This window comes from Piliocolobus tephrosceles, chromosome Y, assembly GCF_002776525.5.
Source record: "Piliocolobus tephrosceles isolate RC106 chromosome Y, ASM277652v3, whole genome shotgun sequence".
NCBI lineage: Eukaryota > Metazoa > Chordata > Mammalia > Primates > Cercopithecidae > Piliocolobus > Piliocolobus tephrosceles.
Genome location: NC_045456.1, coordinates 1,068,735 through 1,088,712, shown reverse-complemented (window position 1 = coordinate 1,088,712; position 19,978 = coordinate 1,068,735). Strand labels below are relative to the sequence as shown.

The window sequence follows — 19,978 nt, the reverse complement described above, 5'->3', positions numbered from 1 at the left end:
TCCTCACCATGATATTCCTGGAACAGGCCAATAGTTCTCAAATCCTCTTCATGACTAGGGGGCTAAAATTCTCTAGGACCTTGGGCAAGTTACTTAGCCTCTGTGTGCCTCAGTTTCTTAGTTTGTATAATGAAGATAATGAAAGCAACCACCTCAAGGGGTTGCTGTGAGGATTAAATAAGTTCATATTTGTGAAGCACTTAGAGCAGTGCCTTGGTGGTAGGAAGGGCCATACGAAGGGTTAGAATTAGAAATACCAACAAAATTCTGAGATCTCAGATTTATCGAAGCTGGAATTCTGTTCTATGGTCACATCCCACTGTGACCTTGATTGCTTAAGCATAATTAATCAATTTTATTCTAAAATATCCCTATTTTGGAACACTAATTTGATCAATATAAGGGTCTTTCAAATGGATATATAAAAGGGACTGTATATTAAAAATAGGAATATGTAAATACAATATATTCTATACTTTTTAAAATTTTGCCATTTGATTGTCAAGATAAATTTATTTAAAAGTTATTGGTCAGTGTGTTTCTAAGAGTCTCGAAGATCTCATGGGCTAGAATATAGTTTCATTCATGCACACATATACCCACAAACACATAATTGTTCCTATCTCTTAGAGAACATTTTCTCTAGCTCCCCATGTACTATTTTGTATTTTCCTGTGTTTTCCAATCATTAGTTCAACAAATAATCTAATGTGAAAAACATGCTGTGCCATTAAAATATCCTCAAATCCCCAATAAACCATTATGATAGTCTTATGTTATTTCGAACAGAGAAGCAGGGGCTGCAAATAAACAGCCTTGCTTACATCACGACTATAAACAAATCAACTGGAATGGCAAATTGACACACATGAATTAAAGGGTATCTCTCCCTTCCTTCACTGTTAGCACTATACCTGTACAAGTGTGATGTCTTAGTTTTCTCTAGCTGTTACAACAAATCACCACAATCTTACTGGCTTAAAAATGACACAAATGTATTATCTTCCAGTTCTGGAGGCCATAGGGCTGTGTTGCTTTTTGTAGGCTTTTGAGGAGGATCTGTTTCCTTGCCTTTTCTAACCTCTAGAAGCCTCCTTCATTCCTTGCCCCATGACTTCCTTCCTCTGTCATCAAAGCCAGCAGCACAGCATCTTCAAATCTCTCTCTCTCTCTGACTCTTTCTTTCTGCCTCCTTCTTGCCTTTGTAAGGACCCTTGTGATTACATTGGCCCAAGCAGATAATCCAGGATAATGTTTCCAGTTCAAGATGCTTAACTTAATTACACTTGCAAAGTCCCTTTTGTAATGTAAGGTTACATGTTCACAGCTTCAGGGGATTAAGACATGGACATTCTTGGAGGGGTGCATTGTTGTGCCTACCACAGATATGCTCCTGAATAAGACCTTGAATACCATCCAGCCTTTTGGCTCTCCCTACCTGACTTTTGTATGAGTTTGCAGATAGGGACTGTGATAAATTCCTACCAGTTATTATGGTACCTTTCTTTCCCTCTCCTCACAAGTCTTTCCAAGTCAGAGAGCTGTTAGTGTTTACTTAAATGATGAATATACTCTGGAGTGTTGTGGGAAAGTATTTAATGAGGAAGACACCCCCACTCTTTGTGTCTGTCCTTGACAGCTGCGTGAAGAAAAGTAAAACTTGACCCTCAAAGTACATCGGTAAAGAATTACATGATGCCAAACTATGACATGGGTCTTAGAAGCCATTTGAGAAAATGGATATGATTTGGTCCTTATGATTTTTCCTGGGGGAAATGTGAGAGTCTGAATTAGCAAATTCAAAGGGAGCCAGAGAGAGATCTTGGTGACAAGGCCAGTGGCTTCCCGGGTTCTGCATTTCCAGCCCTGAGCACAGTGTTTGGCATGTCAGAGACGATTACTAAATGATTAGTGGATCAATGACTTACCAAAAGTATCCAAGGAACAGCTTAAGCCCTGGGAAAGATCTGGCCTTTGAAATGTGACCTGCAAAACAAAATAATGGGTTTAATATCCTCAGGAAAGAGGACACCATCACATTCAGTTTTGTTTCTAACTGCTGACTCACACAGCCATTCCTCATTGATTACTGCTCCATTGATGTAAAAGAAAACAAACCACTGGTATCACTCTCCTCTGTCCTTATATGAAAGATGAAATAGCAGAACTGATTCTATGTTTATTTTGCTCACACATTACTATTGTTTAAATCACAATCTTCAAATTCATTTCTAGCTTAGTGGATTGATTTTTTATTACTCATGCTGAGCAGCTGACAGTAATGATTTATTACATCTCTGGGATTTTGGCAGCTCCTTACCACTCATGGTTTAATTCACAGGTTTCCCTGATGGCTTTAGTGTCTGTGGTGTTTGCTCCTGTAAAGTGTTGCACCACTGGGAGATGTGTACCCCTGGCCCTGCCCTCTGGCCTCAGTTTTCTTTTCTCCTTGCTCTGTGACTGTGTGGACTGGAAGGAGAGAGCACACTCATGAACAGGGGAAACCTGATGTTTTCTCCTGTCCTAAGAACTGCAGCTATTGTAGCTTTGTGCTACGTGCTGGAGGCTGGTCCGCTTGAAAGGAGGCCAAGGGTGGAGCGGAGAGATAAGGGTAAATGCACATAACTCAGGGAGATGGGCTACTTTTTAGGCTTCATAACACTGACAACAAACATAGCAACCCTCTGTGCTAACCATGTAGCATGTATTAGTACAGGCATTGGTGAATTACACCCTGTGGGCCAAATTTGGGCTACTACCTGTTTGTGTAAATACAGTTTTATTGGAACACAGCCACATCCATTCATTTACCTAATGTCTATGGCTGCCTTTGTGCTGCCATGGCAGAGCTGAGTAGTCGCAGAGAGACCATATGACCTATAAAGCCAAAATTATAAGGCCTTTTCAGAAAATATTTTCTGACCCTTAATCTTCATAATATGAAATAGGCTTTGGTAATATCAATGCCAGTTTACAGAGGAGGAAATAGACACACCGAGATGATAAATAACATGCCCAAAATCTTACCGCTAGTATGAGGTGCAGAGACTGAGTCAGAAGCCAGCAGGTCTACACATACTGCCTCGGATAGTTACTCAGAGAACGCAGTAAACACCAAACCTGCCACGTCTGTCCTATTTCTTTAAATCCTCACAGGGTTTGGCTTTATGAAATCTTTCCAGATAATTGTCCACTGTCTAATGGCTTTGTGGGACTTTTAGGTTTTTTAATTAAAAATGTGTGGGATTTTTAACTTTTTAAAACTCAGAACTGCCTATTAACTGTTTGAACCATTTGTGTGGACTAGCGGTTCTCACCCTCAGCTACACAGTGGCATCACTTGAGGAACTCTAAAGGTATTGCCACTGGGTCCCATTGCTTCCAAGTCATGATTCCATTGGTTTGGGATACAGTCTGGGTATGATGCTTTTTCAAAAGCATCAAGGGATTCTGTTGTGCAGCCAGAATCGAGAACTACTAGAATAGACAATTGTAAGTCTCACCCTAAAAGATATGAGAAGTGTTTCCTAGTGAGTCAACAATCAATACAAAATGAAGAAGAGGCCAGGTGTGGTGGTTCACGCCTGTAATCCCAGCACTTTGGGAAGCCAAGGCAGGCAGATCACTTGAGGCCAGGAGTTCGAGACCAGCCTGGCCAACATGGAGAAATCCCATCTCTATTAAAATACAAAAATTAGCTGGACATGGTGGCACATGCCTGTAGTCCCAGCTACTCAGGAGGTTGAGGCAGGAGAATCACTTGAGCCTCGGAGGCAGAGGCAGAGGTTGCAGTGAGCTAACACTGCACCTCTACACTTCAGCCTGGGCACAACAGGGTAAGACCCCATATAAAAAAAAAAAAAAAAAAAAAAAAAAAAAAAAGGAAAAGCAAAAGAAAAAAAAGGAAGAAAAAAGGGACAAACAAACCTTTAGAAACAGGGGCCCATTGTAAACATGTTACAAGTTGGTGAGCCCGATGCAAGAAATATTCCACAGTACTAAGAATAAAAAGAAATAAACTGAATAAAATATATAGTAAGAAAAGATGTTAAGGCTGCAGTGAGCCATGTTTGCACCACTGCACTCCAGCTGAGGTGACAAAGAGAGACTCTGTCTCAAAAAAAAAAAAAAAACAACAAAAAAACCCACCAAGAAAATAGCAATTATGCAAATTAAAAACACATGCACATAATACAAGACACATTTTGCGATGATAAAGAAAAATTGTGTTACTTCCTAGACTTAATCTTCTTATTTGGGCATAATTATACTGACTTTTTTTGCTTAGGGTGAGAGGACACACTCAATTGGAAAGTAAGAGTGGAAAAATTGAACATCCTCCTTTAAAAGGCTACATATGGCTTATGCATGCATTTAAAAACTGCAGTCTATTTCTTCTGCAAAACGTATACTTTGAATTTCTCTCTGTTTTAACCTTTACTGAAGGGCAAATTAAATCAGGGCTGATTTAGATTCAAAGAGTTTGTTAACTGACGCCTGCCTCAAGGAATGACATCATAATTACCAGCAAATATTGAGTAAACCCTCACAGGGGACTCTGTGGCACTGTGCTAGTTCTTCATCTCTCAGAAAGTGCACCTTCACTGCAGTGCCTGGAAAAACATCATCACAGCTGAAATTCCAAATAAATATCTCACTCCTCAGATTCTTTCCACTGTTTCTATTTGCACTGATGATGGAGCCAATGTTGTTAAAACAGCGTGAGACTGAACATTTACCCATGAGCCGAGTTCCACAAGCTGTCTGTACTGGCTGGTACATCATTCCAGTAAGAAGAGTGAAATTATTAAACATCACAGAGAGGTTTACAAGATTTTTCTGAACTATCAAAGGTCACATGTGTTTTCTTGGAGACTTCAAGAGAGAAGTGGGGTATGTACATAAAATATCTGAGACACTGAGCAGGTTTATGTCTGTGCAAAAGTGGCTCCCTGTTTTCCTTTCTTAGGCATGACTGTCAGAGGAGCACAAGCGTTTCTCTGTGCTCTGGCTCAGGGAAAGAAAATGTATGTTTAAGACTTGGAACATGGGAGATTTATGGGATGTTAATGTGTCAAGTCTTAGTAACCTCTCAAGAAGGCCACTTGTGGAGTCAGACTGTCATCAGTCACAGAAACCAATGCATCTGTCTTCTGAGAAATTCCTCAGAAATGTCTTCCAGAAAGATTATGAAAGATGAAAAATCTCAATACAGTAAAAAGGTATTCTATAAATGTGAATTTTTGCTGCTTCTGGCAAGTTCTGAGTATTCCCTCAACTGAGAAATGACAAAATGATACATGCATAGAATCCATTGAAGAAAATACCGAAACTGATTAAAGGCAGCTATACAAGGATCAATTATTGCCTATTTATGAAACTTACCCCTCAAAATACGGCTATACAAAGTGCATTTAAAACACACTCACACAACAGCATGATACAGACTTGCCCTGAGCTAAAATTAGATAATGCTTCCTAAAGTCAACCCAGAAAAGCAACCTGACTATAGTATAATATGAAAGTGCTTTAATGATGACATCACGGGCAAGTCCATACAATGTGAATGGAAGAGGATATAACAAAATGTTCAGTCTAATGGTAAATGGGCATCTGGGACATTGGCATGTTTTGCATGTCAGGCGTAATCAATATTTAAGGTTGGGACATGTTTTCTTCTTATACGGACATAGTAAATGAAATAGATATCTCAGCTCATATGGGCTGCTTTCACTGAATCCGACGACCTGTGACCAACAGTTTTTTAAGTAACAGAATAAAAACCCAGAGAAAGTAGAGAGCAAATTTTCTGCTGCTGACCATCTGTTGCTTGATTAGATTCCTTTAACATCAGCAGAAAGTTGTGATTTTGACAGTCACTGACATTTCCCATTAAGCCTAATGTGCATAATAGGCCTGAACAATATATATTTGCATGGCATATCAGAAAAATAGGCACATAGAACAATGGGACAGAATAGACAACCCAGAAATAAACCCAAATACCTACAGCCAACTGATCTTCCACAAAGCAAACAAAAACATAAAGTGGGTAAAGGACACTCTAGTCAACAAATGGTGCTGGGATAATTGGCAAGACACATGTAGAAGAATGAAACTGAATCCTCATCTCTCACCTTTTACAAAAATCAACTCAAGATGGATCAAAGACTTAAATCTAAGACCTGAAACCATTAAGATTCTAGAAGATAACACTGGAAAACCCCTTCTAGACACTGGCTTAGGCAAAGACTTCATGACCAAGAACCCAAAAGCAAACACAACAAAAACAAAGATAAACAGATGGGACTTAATTAAACTAGAAAGCTTCTGCACAGCAAAAGAAACAATCAGCAGGGTGGGTGCAGTGGCTCACACCTGTAATCCCAGCACTTTGGGAGGCAAAGGCAGGCAGATCACCTCAAGTCAGGAGTTTGAGACCAGCGTGGCCAACATGGCAAAAAACCCTCTCTACTAAAAATACAAAAATTAGCCAGGAACGATGGTGAGCACCTGTAATCCCAGCTACTCAGGAAGCTGAGGCAGGAGAATTGCTTGAACCAGGGAGGTAGAGGTTGCAGTGAGCCAAGATTGCACCATTGCAATCCAGCCTGGGTGACAGAGCAATACTGTGTCTCAAACAAACAAAAAATCAACAGAGTAAACAACCCATAGAGTGGGAGAAAATCTTCTCAATCTATATATCCAACAAAGCACTAGTATATCTAGACTCTACAAGGAACTTAAACAAAGCAGCAAGAAAAAAACAATCCCATCAAAAGGTGGGCTAAGAACATGAATAGACAATTCTCAAAACAAGATATACAAATAGCCAACAAACATATGAAAACAAAAAAGTTCAACATCACTAATGATCAGGGAAATGCAAATCAAAACCACAATATGATACCACCTTATTCCTACAAGAATGACCATGATCAAAAAATCAAAAAGTGATAGATGTTGGCAGGGATATGGTGAAAAGGGAACACTTTTACACCGGTGGTGGGAATGTAAACTAGTACAACCACTGTGGAAAACAGTGTGGATATTCCTTAAAGAACTAAAAGTAGAACTACCATTTGATCCAGCAATCCCACTAATGGGTATCTACCCAGAGGAAAATAAGTCATTATACAAAAGAGATACTTGCACATGCATGTTTATAACAGCACAATTTGCAATTGCAAAAATATGGAATCAGGCCAAATGCCTATCAATCAATGAGTGGATAAAGAAATTGTGGTATATATATACCATGGGATACTACTCAGCCATACGAAGGAAGGAAATAATGGCATTTGCAGCAACGTGAATGGAATTGGAGACTATCACATTCTAAGTGAAGTCACTCAGGAATGCAAAACCAAATGTCATATGTTCTCACTCAAGCAGGAGCTAAGCTATAGGATGCAAAGTCATAGAATGATACAATGAACTTTGAGGACTTGGGGGAAAGTGTGGGAGGAGAGTGAGGCATAAAAGACTACACATTGGGTATAGCGTGTACTGCTCAGGTGATGGGTACACCAGAATCTCAGAAATCACCACTACAGACCTTATTCATGTGATCAAACACTACCTGTCCCCTCTGCCAAAAAAAAATACATATATAGAAAGAAAGAAAGAAAGAAAGAAAGAAAGAAAGAAAGAAAGAAAGAAAAGCATTTATAAAGGGAGAATCATGATTAAGAACTAAAATTAAAACAAAACTTTGAACAGCCCTCACACTGTGTGTCCTATTTTTCCTCCAATCTATATAGCAGTCCGTATTAGTCACCACTTGAGCTCCAGTGTTTAAGGTCCAGTTACTTCTCTCTGACTCACTTAGAGAAGGAAGTGTTAGTTCATGCAGCATATCATTACATGACAGAAAAAGGTAGTAATGTATGAACTAAAAGGACTATGATGGCCATATTTAATTTCCTTTGTCCATTCATTCTACAAAATGTTTAGTACCTACTGTGTGTTACATCGAGGGCTCATTGCTGAATACACAGTGTTAACAAATTACTGTTCTCACAGGGAGTACAGTGAAGTGGGGAGACAGCTGTTAAAGCATGGTCCCCCAAATATACTAAGAATTACAAATTGTGATGACCTTAATATAGGAAAAGAGCACGATGTGATGAGTGGGATCAACAAGAGGTCCTAAGTCAGATTACAAGGTCTGGGAAGGCCTCTTTCAGGAACATTTAAACTGAAACCTGAAGGAAAATTGAAAAATTTGCCAGGGAAAGAGTGCCTGTCAAAGCTGTGCTGAGGCTTGCTCAACTCTACCACAGCTACCCTTTCGTGAATGGCTAAACTCTTTCTCTTGGTGAGATCTACCACTGCAAGGTCAAGTTGTGACAACTGAGTCTCCTAGCATATACATATTTTTTTTTTTTTTTTTTTTTTTTTGAGACGGAGTCTCGCTCTGTGGCCCAGGCTGGAGTGCAGTGGCCGGATCTCAGCTCACTGCAAGCTCCGCCTCCCGGGTTTACGCCATTCTCCTGCCTCAGCCTCCCGCATATACATATTTTTTACTACTTGATGCCTCTATTTATTGAATCACACTGTGCTGCTTGCTGCTGGGAGAATACCATGATGTCTTAAAATAAAAGTGCTGAATTAGAGCAGTGGCTTCCAAATCCATTAGAGAGCAAGATGATACTGGAATATGTATGTACATTTATTTTTAATCGAAAAGATAATTAATCTTTATTAATATTTATGAATCGGCATAGCATGTGTCGACAATTTGTAAATAAATCTGCATCATCTGGGGATATGTCAATATTTTTAATGATAGGTGTGCACAATCAAGTTTGGACATCACTTGTTTAAAGTAAGCAAAGGATAACCAGGGATCAGCGCACAGAGTAAGCAGAGCCCAAACTCTCCAGTCCCCACTCTCACATTTTCATTAGGGCATCTCTTTCATAGCCTAGCTTAGATTCCTCTCTCGTAACCAGAGAAACTACCTTCTCTGATAACACTGCTTCATCCTCAGATTTTTCATAACCCTGACAGCTTATAGCACTCCCTGTCTGATTCAAATATTCTGCTATGTTAGTAATGTTGCCTTCTATTGCTTTCTGGTGTTTTCCTCTGCAGTGGTCCTGTCTTTCAAAGAAGATGTAACTTGTTCTGGTGCTAGATTGAAATCTAGCTCACTTTTATCTGTCCGTAGTGCTGAGAAAATAAAAGGTACTCAGTGAGCACTTCTGGACTACATCTTGTAGGACCGTGCCATTCAAAGTGTGACCAAAAGTCCAGCAGCATCAGCATCACTTGTAAGCTTGTTAAAGCACATCAAAATTTGTACTGTTCTCTCTTTCTTCCACAATTCTTCCATTTCTCCTGAAGGCCCATCATATTAAACCAGTGCCTCTTAAACTTTAATGTGCATGAATTATCTGGGGGGAATCCTGTTAAAATGAAGATTCTGATTCAGTAGGTCTGGATGAGACCCAAGATTCTGTATTTTAATAAGTTCCCAGGTTATTCTGGTGATTCTGAATGGTGCCTACACCTTTAGATTTTAGAAACTATGCTGCCTGATATGGTAGCCCTAGCCACATGCAGGGACTGAGCATACAACACATGGGATTTCAAAGACTGAGTGTGGAAGAAAGAATATAAAATAGCAAATTAATAAGTTTAAATATTGATTATATGTTGCATGGATAATATTTTGAATAGATTGGGTTAAATAAAATGTAGTATCACATTTAATTTTATCCTTCTTTTTACATTTTTACTTGAAGCTACTAGAAAATCTAAAATTACACACGTGGCTCACATTATATTTTTATTGGACAATATGGCTCTAGACAATCCTCTGGTACTTTTAAATACAGAATATATGAAGGTAGTGTGATCTGTTGAGAATTTATTGAGAATTATTTGAGCATAAATCTCAAATTCATGTTGCTAAAGTTGCACCAGTTTAGGGATAGCTGAAAAAAATTGTAATTATACATCACAAAAATATCCTTAGAAAGATTTTCTTTCTCATGGAAGTATATATACTATAAATACAACTTCTATTACTCAAAATATTGAGATTTTTGTCAACATTTCAGGTTTCTGTGTGTATGTGTGATTCATAATGTAGGCCTCCTCCTACATGGATGAATATGCATATAAGCATTAGATTAGTCATCTGTAATTAACTTCTTGACAAATATGGATAATGGGTGAGAATGCTATTATATCCAAAGTGTAATGTAATTGTTTCATAGTTCTTGGTATTATGTTCCCTTTTTTTTAGTCTTTTTTCTGTTTGTATTTCAGTTTTAGAAGTTTCTATTGACATATCATCAAACTCACTGACTTTTTTCTTGGCTGTGTCCAGTCTACTTATGAGTCCAACAAAGGCACTATTTATTTACACTACAGTGTTTTTGATTTCTAGCATTTTTAAATTTTTTCTTAGAATGTCCATCTCTGTTTATATTACCCAAGTGTTCTTGAATGTTGTCTACTTTTTCCATTGGAGTCCTTTCATGTTAATCATAGTTATTAGACCCTTGATTTTCTTTATGGGTAGGTGTGGGAACAGCAGTGGCTCCAGAGTTGCTATAGAGGGGGTAATCTGATCAGAAGAGGATGGGTAGAGATTTATTTTTAAATTGTATTAGCATTGCAAGCCCATTGGTTTTTACTTGTATTGCAGCTGGATAAAATAGTGGGTAAAATGAGACATAAAACATGAATAGGAGGCAGCTAGGCAGGGAAGGGGGAAGGATATTTGCTAAGTACATGTTTTATCTATTACCATATAACAAACCTCACCTCCCCAGTACTCCATGGTATAAAACAACACTCTTCTATTTACAGTTATGGATTCAATGTGTCAGGAATTGGGGCAGGGTATTACAGGGAAGATGTTTTGTTTTTCTAAAATGTCTGAGTTTTCATCAGGGAAGACTCAACTGGCTTAAGAACTGGTGGCTGGAATCATCTGGTAGATTCTTGCCTTACATATCTGTGATGATGCAATGGCTGAGCTCAGCAAGACTGTTGAACAGAGATCGTACAAATGGCTTCCTCGTGTGGCTGGTGCTTCCCACAGAAAAGTGACTGGGGTTCCAAGAGAGAACATCCAAGACAGAGCGTCCCAAGAAAGAGCGTTCAGAGAGTGATCGTTTCACGAATTTAAGGAAGAAATTGCAAGGCTTCCTCTGATCTACCCTTGGAAGTCACAAAGCATTACTTCATCTACTTCTATTATTGCAAGAAAGTCACTAAAGACAGCCCATATTCAAGGTGGGAATTAGATTCCATCCCTCAACGGGGTAGTGGCAAGGTCATATATCAGAAGAATGTGTAGGATGGAAGATGTTGTAGCCATCTTTGGAAAATTCACCCCATCACATCATACTAACAGAGTGTGGTGGGTTTGGGTAACAGAAAGTTCATTGTGACTGGAGCATAATGTCACCCTGAAAGACTTTATTTTACTTTTACTTTTCCAGGGGCTATATTCTAGGGAATGACATTCCTTTGATTCTATAATAGGCAACCTGGTATATTAGAGAGTCCATGGGCTATGGAATTTTTAAAAAACCCTGGGTTAACTTAGTTTATTTTCTGTATTCATTGCACAACTTTTTATTGTTCCCTCAAATATTGTTTTTATCATACTTTTATGCACAGGGTAACAACCAGCTTATGGGTTGCAGTCAATCTCTAGCTTGACCGGAGCCCATTATCCTTTAGTAAAAACACTTAGTGGAGAGAGCTACATTTGTGTCTATAGTTACAAAAAAGGTAAAATTGTTTTGAAAATCTTTGGTAACAATGGAGTAAAAAGCCCAAAGTTGATGATAGTGATCTACGCAAGCCTGGGCCTCTTTAGGTATTCACCTTACTTGGTGTGTTCCTCTTACTTTTCTCTTGGTGTGTGTTTCTTCACATCTTTTTATGTCAATTATATGTAAATGGTTGTGTTTCTGAGTCTTTACATAGGTTTCTATGTATTTCTATGAGTCATTTTGTGGGTGTGTCCCTCATACGCTCTGTGGCAGACTGAATTTTCTAAGATGACCAAAAAATATCTCCCATCCTACACACTTAGCTATAATGCAATGTTTGCTTTTCTTCCATGGAGAGATGAGGTTTATGGTCCCTTTTTTTCAAATCTTAATGGACTTGTTAATGTGGTAAAAGTGATATTATATGACTTTTTAAGCTACGTTATTAAAGGTGATATGCCCATCTGGCCTTCTTGGGGCATTTGCTCTTGGAAACCAGTCACAATGCTGTAAAGAATCCCAGCTCACATGGAGAGGTCATGTGTTATAAGTGTTCCAGCTGATAGTCAGGATCAACAACCAGACATGTGAGTCAACAAGCCTTCAGATGATTCCAGCCCCCAGCTACTGAGTCGTCATCATACTTTGGGCTTTCCCAAGCAACAGTGAATAGAGGAGAGATGAGTTGTCCTTGCTGAGCCCTTCCCAAACTGCAAATTCATGAGTAAAATAAATGATTACGGTTGATTTGTACCACTACATTTTGGCACGATTTGTTGTGCAGAAAGAGATAACATACATTTTCTGATTCTCTCTGTATGCCTTTCTCTATCTCGAGCCCTGTGTTTTATTTTGTAACTCTTTTCCATCTATGTCTGAGATCATTTTTTACTTCCTTTTCCTGCCCTTCTTTAGATCTTAAATTTCTCTTATAATTTCTTGTCTTTTATTTCTTATCCTGCTTTAATATAGAAGAGAGATAGAATTTTATATTTGGATAGTATTTTGTGCTCCCTTTTGTTAATTTTTAAAGCACAGGAGTGGAATATGTAATCTTCATTTCATTCTAAAACACAATAAAAATAAAGTTACGTTTCTAATGAAAGCTTTTATTTTTTTGCCTTCTGAGTTTCCATGGCCCTCACAAGAATATTCTCCATCCTACCTTTGGTGCTTCAGAATGGATGAATCTGTAGATAATGTTTTCCTGGTGAATATAGTTTTCATTTTTTATAACTTTATTTTTCAGCCCTTGAAAAATGGTATTAATATACTATTTTATGGTGGTGGTGTATTTCCTAAAAATACATTGAACTCTTCCTTTCTAATTCTGATAGACTAAAAAACCTGCCCTTTGGAAACTGAAGGAGATAAATATTTTCTTTCAATGGTTCTTGAGGTAAGTAAGGTCTCCTAGCCCTAGGATAAAACTTCAGAGGGCTTGTAATAAGGCAGCCTCTGATCTGAAATCTGGAGGGCTGAGTTGAGAATATTTTGAGTCTTTCCCACGGGTGATGTTTTGGAATTTCTTATTTTCATGTCTTTATATTATCATCAGTTTTGCAAAAACTATTCAAATGCAAAACTCAAATATGTTACCATATTCATTTTACTCCTTTATATGAACAATCAATTATTTTCTACCTGATTCTTTACTTTTAATTCTATACCACACAACCATGTACCTTTTTATAATAATCCATCCTCTAGAGTAGAAGCCAGTATCATTGCTGAATGATCTCCATGACCTGGACACATCCCAGTCATTCATCACATTTGTGAATCATACTTCCTAAGTATCTCTCAAATACAATCCTTCCTACTTTTGTTGGAGGTATCATGGTGTAGTAATGAAAATAACAAGGCTTTTGGGACCAGTTAGCCTTGGGTTTAGTCTTGGGTCTAACACTGTGACCTGGGGTGAGTGAGCTTGACCTGGGGTGAAATTGATTCTCAATTTCTGTATCTATAAATTGGGGATCTATAAATAGCATCTACCTCATAGTGCTTTGTGATGAATGAGTTAAGAGTGTCAAAGTATTTAGAACATAATGAATCCTTGATAAATGTTGGTTTCCCTCTTCAGATCCTCAGTCTCTCTCCAAGGCTATTTCATTAAACTCTTATCAGGATTGCTGCTTTGTTAATTTCTTTTGTTCGTAATTAAGCGCTGACTTCTCATTATGGCTTTCAAGATCCTTTACATTTGGGCAACTGTTTTGGTTCTCTATTGTGGTATAATAAGCAAATCCAAAACTTAGTGGCTTTAAATAACAACCTTTTAATTATTTCTCACAATTCTATGGGTTGGATGATTCTGCTGGTTTCTCTTGGGATCTCTCAAGTCATACGGCAACTGGGGCTGGAATAAACAATATGACTGAGCTCATATATTTGGCATCTTGGCTTGGACGGCTATGCTCAGCAGAGACCCTAGGACTTTAGGGTCTCTCCTTACTCAACCTCTCTATGTGGTATCTTTAGCAGGTTAACAAAACTTCTTACGTAGTATTTTAGGGCTGCCAAAAGTGTAAAATACAAGAATCTAGGTCTTCTTAAAGCTGAAACCCTGAGCTGCACAGGTCACTTCCATGGCATTTTACTGGCTACAGAGTAATAATTAAGCTAGCCTAGATTCGCTGTGGGAGAGGACTACACAAAAGATGGGTTATGGGGAGGCAGGACTGACTGAAGGCCATCTTGGGAGACCAGTTACCAAGTGACAAATTCCTTTTATACTTTCATCTTCCACATTTCTTTTCAGTGTATTCTTCACTCCAAGTATACAAAACCAAGGATTGTGTGTGTGTGTGTGTGTGTGTGTGTGTGTATGTGTTACGAGGTGGGGTGGGAGGGATAAGTTGTAGGGGTACCGTGCTTTGCACATCCCATCGTCTGAAATGCTAATTCTATTCTTACATAGATATAAATCTTCTCCTCATACTTTTTGACAGTGTATTAGTCCATTTTCATGCTGCTGATAAAGACATACCTGAGACTGGGCAATTTATAAAACAAAGAGGTTTAATGGACTTACAGTTCCATGTGGCTGGGAAAGCCTCATAATCATGGCAGAAGGAGGAGCAAGTCATGTCTTACATGGATGGCAGCAGGCAAAAAGAGAGCTTGTGCAGGGAAACTCCCTCTTATAGAACCATCAGATCTTGTGAGACTTATTCACTATCACGAGAACAGCACGGGAAAGACCTGCCCCCATGATTCAATTACCTCTCACCAGGTCCCTTCCACAACATGTAGAATTCAAGATGAGATTTGAGTGGGAACACAGCCAAGCCGTATCAGACAGCTACAATGTTTACTTCATTCATGAGGCCTTCCTTAACTACCACAAAGACTCATTCATTCTACTTGTCTGGATACATTTTATATTAGCATACAGCACTTATCAGTCTCTACATTGTTTGAGTCTTTCTCTTAAACTTTATCTGAGCATCTCAAAGGCATGACTGACTTTTTCATTGTCCTATATTTAGTGTCTTAGTCTGGGTTCTCCCCATAGCAAACACAGAGACAAGACTTTGAATGCAAGTCTGTTATTTAGAAGGTGGTTCCAAGAAGCTCTATTAGGAAGTGGGAATTGAGATAAGGAAGGGAAGGAAGACAATGCAAAATGTGTTAATAAGCATGTTACTGCTGTGGGCAATTGGGGTTCACTTCTCCTGGGGACTTCTGGGAAACTATACTTCTGGGAAACCAGAACTTTTCTCAGACTTGTTCTACTCAAAGGTGAGGAAGCTGGAATGTTTACCTACCAACTCCCATCCTTCATTGATTGAAGGGATTGAGGGCTGCTCCCCGGAGCATTAGTTCCTGGCATTTGGGACTGCCCTGTACTCCAGTTTAGCCTGAAAAAAAACCCTAAGGTGGAAAGTCAAGTGGTTTCCGAAGAAAGCCGATATTGTGTAAGGAAGGATGTGACAAGAACAAAGGAGGGGGCGGATGGGGACACTTGAAGCATCTGTAACAACCAGTGTCCACAACTCCTTTTTTTTTTTTTTTTTTTTTTTGAGATGGAGTCTTACTCTGTCATCCAGGCTGGAGTGCAGTGGTACGATCTCAGCTAACTGCAACCTCTGCCTCTGACGCTCAAACGATCCTCCCACCTCAGCCTTCCAAGTAGCTGGGATCACAGATGCATGCCACCACACCCAGCTTATATGTATATATATCCACACACATACATTTGTATTTTTGGTGGAGATGGAGTTTCACCATGTTACCTAGGCTGGTCTTGAACTCCTGAGCTCAAGTGATCTGCACATCTCTGCCACCCAAAATGCCTGGATTACAGACGTAAGCCACCATGCCCTGACAATATTTAATCAATAAATGTTGGTTTAATGACATCAATGAATGAGTGAAGCTTGTAGATTTTTTGGTTTGTTTTTGTATTTGTGGATAAGGCACAAATAATACAAAATTGAAATGCCTTTTTTTTTAAATTAAAAAAAATCCCTTAGAATGTATATCTTTACAAATCAGAATTTGTGATATCTAGGCCAGGTGTGGTGGCTCACGCCTGTAATCCCAGCACTTTGGGAGGCCAAGGCGGGTGGATCACTTGAAGCCAGGAGTTCGAGACCAGCCTGGCCAACATGGTGACACCTCATCTCTACCAAAAATACAAAACAACAACAACAAAAATAGCCAGCTGTGGTGGCGCGCATACCTGTAATCCCAGCTACTCAGGAGGCTGAGGCACAAGAATTGTTTGAACCCAGGAGGCAGAGGTTGCAGTGAGCTGAGATCACACACTCCAGCCTGGGTGACAGAGTGAAACTCTGTCTCAAGAAAAAAAAAAAAAAAAAAAAAGAATTTGTGATACCTACTAATATATTTAATATTCTTTTATTATTGTCCTCTTCTGAATACTTTCATCATTCCTGGTAAAAATATCCCATACAACATTACCAGAATGTTATGCAGTATCTGATTGCAATGCTTTGCTTTTGAACATACCGTGTATAAAATGGCATCAGGCCTCTGAGCTGAAGCTCAGCCACTGTAACCCCTGTGACCTACACGTATGTGTCCAGATGGCCTGCAGGAGCCAAGAAGTCTGGGGCAGCCAAAAACCACAAAGAAATAAAATAGCCAGTTCCTGCCTTAACTAATTAACCAGCATTCCACCATTCCACCATTGTGACTTGTCCCTGCCATACCATAGCTGATCCATCGACTTTGTGACGTTCTTCTGGACAATGAGTCTTATGATCTCCCCACCATGTACCTTGTGACCTCCTCCTCTGCCAACAACAGATAACCACCTTTGACTGTAATTTTCCATTACCTACCCAACTCCTATAAAGCACCCCCTCCCCATCTCCCTTCGCTGACTCTCTTTTCAGACTCAGCCCACTTGCACTCAAGTGAAATGAACAGCCTTGATGCTCACACAAAGCATGTTGGTGGTCTCTTCACAAGGACGTGCTTGAAAAATGGGATCCATCTAACCTACAGGAAGAGGTTTGAGGAATTTGGGCAAGTTGCATTGGATGGGGAACTGTATGAAGATTTTGGCACAGGTTGCATTAATATGTTTCGTGATGCATCATTGTTTATGTCAGTTATAACTTATTCTTTCATTTATAAATTTAGTTCTGTCATTGACAGACTTCTGCAAATATTCTATTATGTTTAATTTTACTTTATTTAGAATAATTTGCTTCCGATCAATTGTCCAGAACCTGCAAAACTACTTTGAAATTTAAAACAAAAAAAAAAAAATTCAAAAGTTAATTCAGATACAGTGGAACCCTCAGCAAACAGTGATGCTGAGAAATGAGCATATTTATTAATGTTCAGACAAGTACATCTCTCTGGACTTTTTAACATAGTTGTGATGTGACTTGACATGAATTAATTTGTGCAGTAATGAGGCATCTTTAAAAGAAGTGAGGCTCTCAAACCTGGGTGAATATTAGAATTACCTAGATGCTTGTCATAAATATAGATTTCTGGAACCCATCCTTCTGAAATATATATTTAATATGCAAACCAGATCAGTCTGAAGATCTTCCAGATTTGAGAAATGCTATCTAAAAGGCATGTCTGAATGACATTTAATCTGCCTAGATTATTAACTCCTTCTGCTACAAGTAGGCCATGTTTTATATTGATTTGGTTTTCCCTGTAGCATCAGTACAATGTTGAGTACATAGTGAACCATCAATAAATACTTGTTGACAACTGTTCTGAGGCCCACCTATTTGCACTTGACTTGATTAATGGGGAAATGGTGTTTCAGAAAAGGGTAGATATTGGATAAATACATAAAGTTTCTATTGTTGTCCTGCTGGATTTGCAATTGGGCGTCTCAGTGGGATGTTGAATCAGTTCCTTTGCTATTCAACAGAATTATTTAAATCATTTAGTCAAGGGTAATGAAAGGAAGCTACCTTATATTAAATATGTTCCATTGACAGATACTTTCTGTAGGTTATCTCATTTAATTTTCACAACAATCCTATGAGGAGGTACTTATCCTCATTCTGCAAATAAGGATACAGTTCAGGGAAGGATAAGTAACTTGCTCAAAGTTATATAGCAAGAAAGTGATACAGCTTGGATTACAGTCCAAGTTTATCCAATCCCAACATTCATGGTTTTTTCAATTCGCAAAAAAGACTCCTTTCAAGGTACCTTCCAAGCAAAAGTCATGTACCAAACATGCTCAATTAGTGGTATGGGAAAGAAGGGAAGCAAAGTTAGGTTCTTCGTTAGCCACATTTGATTCTGAGCTACAAGGAGAATTACATACTGAATTTAGGGAAAAAACCAACAACTCGGTTTTAAAAAAATGATTAGGATAACTGTTGTTGAGAGGAGCCGTGAGAGTTTTGGGTGGCTACAATAAATAGAATTCTATGTTCAAGAGGGATTGAGAAAGGTCTTAAGAGGGAGTACTGCAAGAGTTGACACAAGAAGAGGTCAAGATATATATGGGGATTTCATTTCTATTGCAGGTCGAGGTAAGAATATTTTCAAATAGTATCAAAGGGAACATGAAAAGTAGTCTCAGTGATAAGAGAAATGTGAGAATTGCCAGGCATGGTCCATTCCAACACTGCTGGCTTAGGAGCCTCTAGGGATAAAAGGAATTAGGACCGGTTACGCTTAAATTCCATCCTGCAAATTGTCCTGAAACAGAGAAGGCTGTCAAAGTCAAGCAGGTCATCTGATAAGAGACCAATGTACGTGCCAAGGGGTGTGCTTGAGTCATACATTATCACAGCCGGAGTCACATCCTTAGTTGCTGTTCATAGTGAGAAATCTCAGTGTAAAGTTAGCAAAGAACCAAATGAATTCTTGCTTAAAAGGGTGGGCAGAATGTCTAGAAGCCTTAAAGAATGTCAAAGGCATATTCCTTTTACTTCATATTCCTTTTACTATTTATAATGACTATCACTTGCATTTTATAGCAACATTGGTCCCTTTTTTCCTCTCTCACCTCCTTCCCGCCCCATGACTTTTTTCTCTTTTTCTCTTATATAAGAGAAAAATCATGTCTAATGACAAATTTTCCTCTAAAGTCTCAAAAGAGTATGCGATCTGTTTTATAAATGAATTAAATTACTTTCATCACAATAATATGATTTCTAAGGGGAACTTTCAGGTACCTAAAAGTGATATTTTGAGTTATTTTTGGATCAGACTTCTGGAAATGATAAAAATTGGCCTTTAATGATTACCTCAGCTGATCTACGCTACTCTTCAGGAGAAACTGAAGATTCCAGCTTGATACCATGATGACTAGTTCATTGGCATCTTACTTGAACAAACATAGGTGAAATTTGGAAAGGATACACTCTAGTAATAAAACTGTCAGAAGATCAGCTTTTGATGGTCTAAAGCTTCCACGGTTGGTGAAATATTTGCAAGGGTATTGGAACGATATGACAATTAATTTTCTTAAGGAAAGAATTTAAGTCACATCTTTCCTTAGTGCAGACACAGATTGCCACTTCAGGAGGGGATATATTAGGACCTATTGGGTACATGATGTTTTCTGCTTATTCCTAGCTTGTATAAACACATCTTGTAAATTATTTTACAAGATGAATGACACAAGCTGGGCTTGTGTCAAGCAGCAGAAGTCAAAACATATGACAGATCAATATATCATTATCTTGCCTGACTTTATTAGAGGTCAAAGGTTACAGATCACTAGCAATGAAAGGGACCTAGAGATGATTGCATTATGAGGAAGCCTG

The 19,978-nt window shown here is 38.6% G+C and overlaps 1 long non-coding RNA gene across 2 annotated transcripts in view; it reads right to left on the bottom strand.

Annotated features, from left to right (window-relative positions):
• Positions 1-1,579: 1,579 nt before the first annotated feature.
• Positions 1,580-19,978, bottom strand: part of LOC116418598 — a 916,691-nt gene continuing 898,292 nt past the window's right edge. Inside the window, exon 3 of one of the 2 annotated variants that reach the window (XR_004228700.1) lies at positions 1,580-1,986. This is a non-coding gene — a long non-coding RNA (uncharacterized LOC116418598). The remainder of the gene's footprint in view (positions 1,987-19,978) is intronic. The other variant, XR_004228701.1, reaches the window with a different exon arrangement.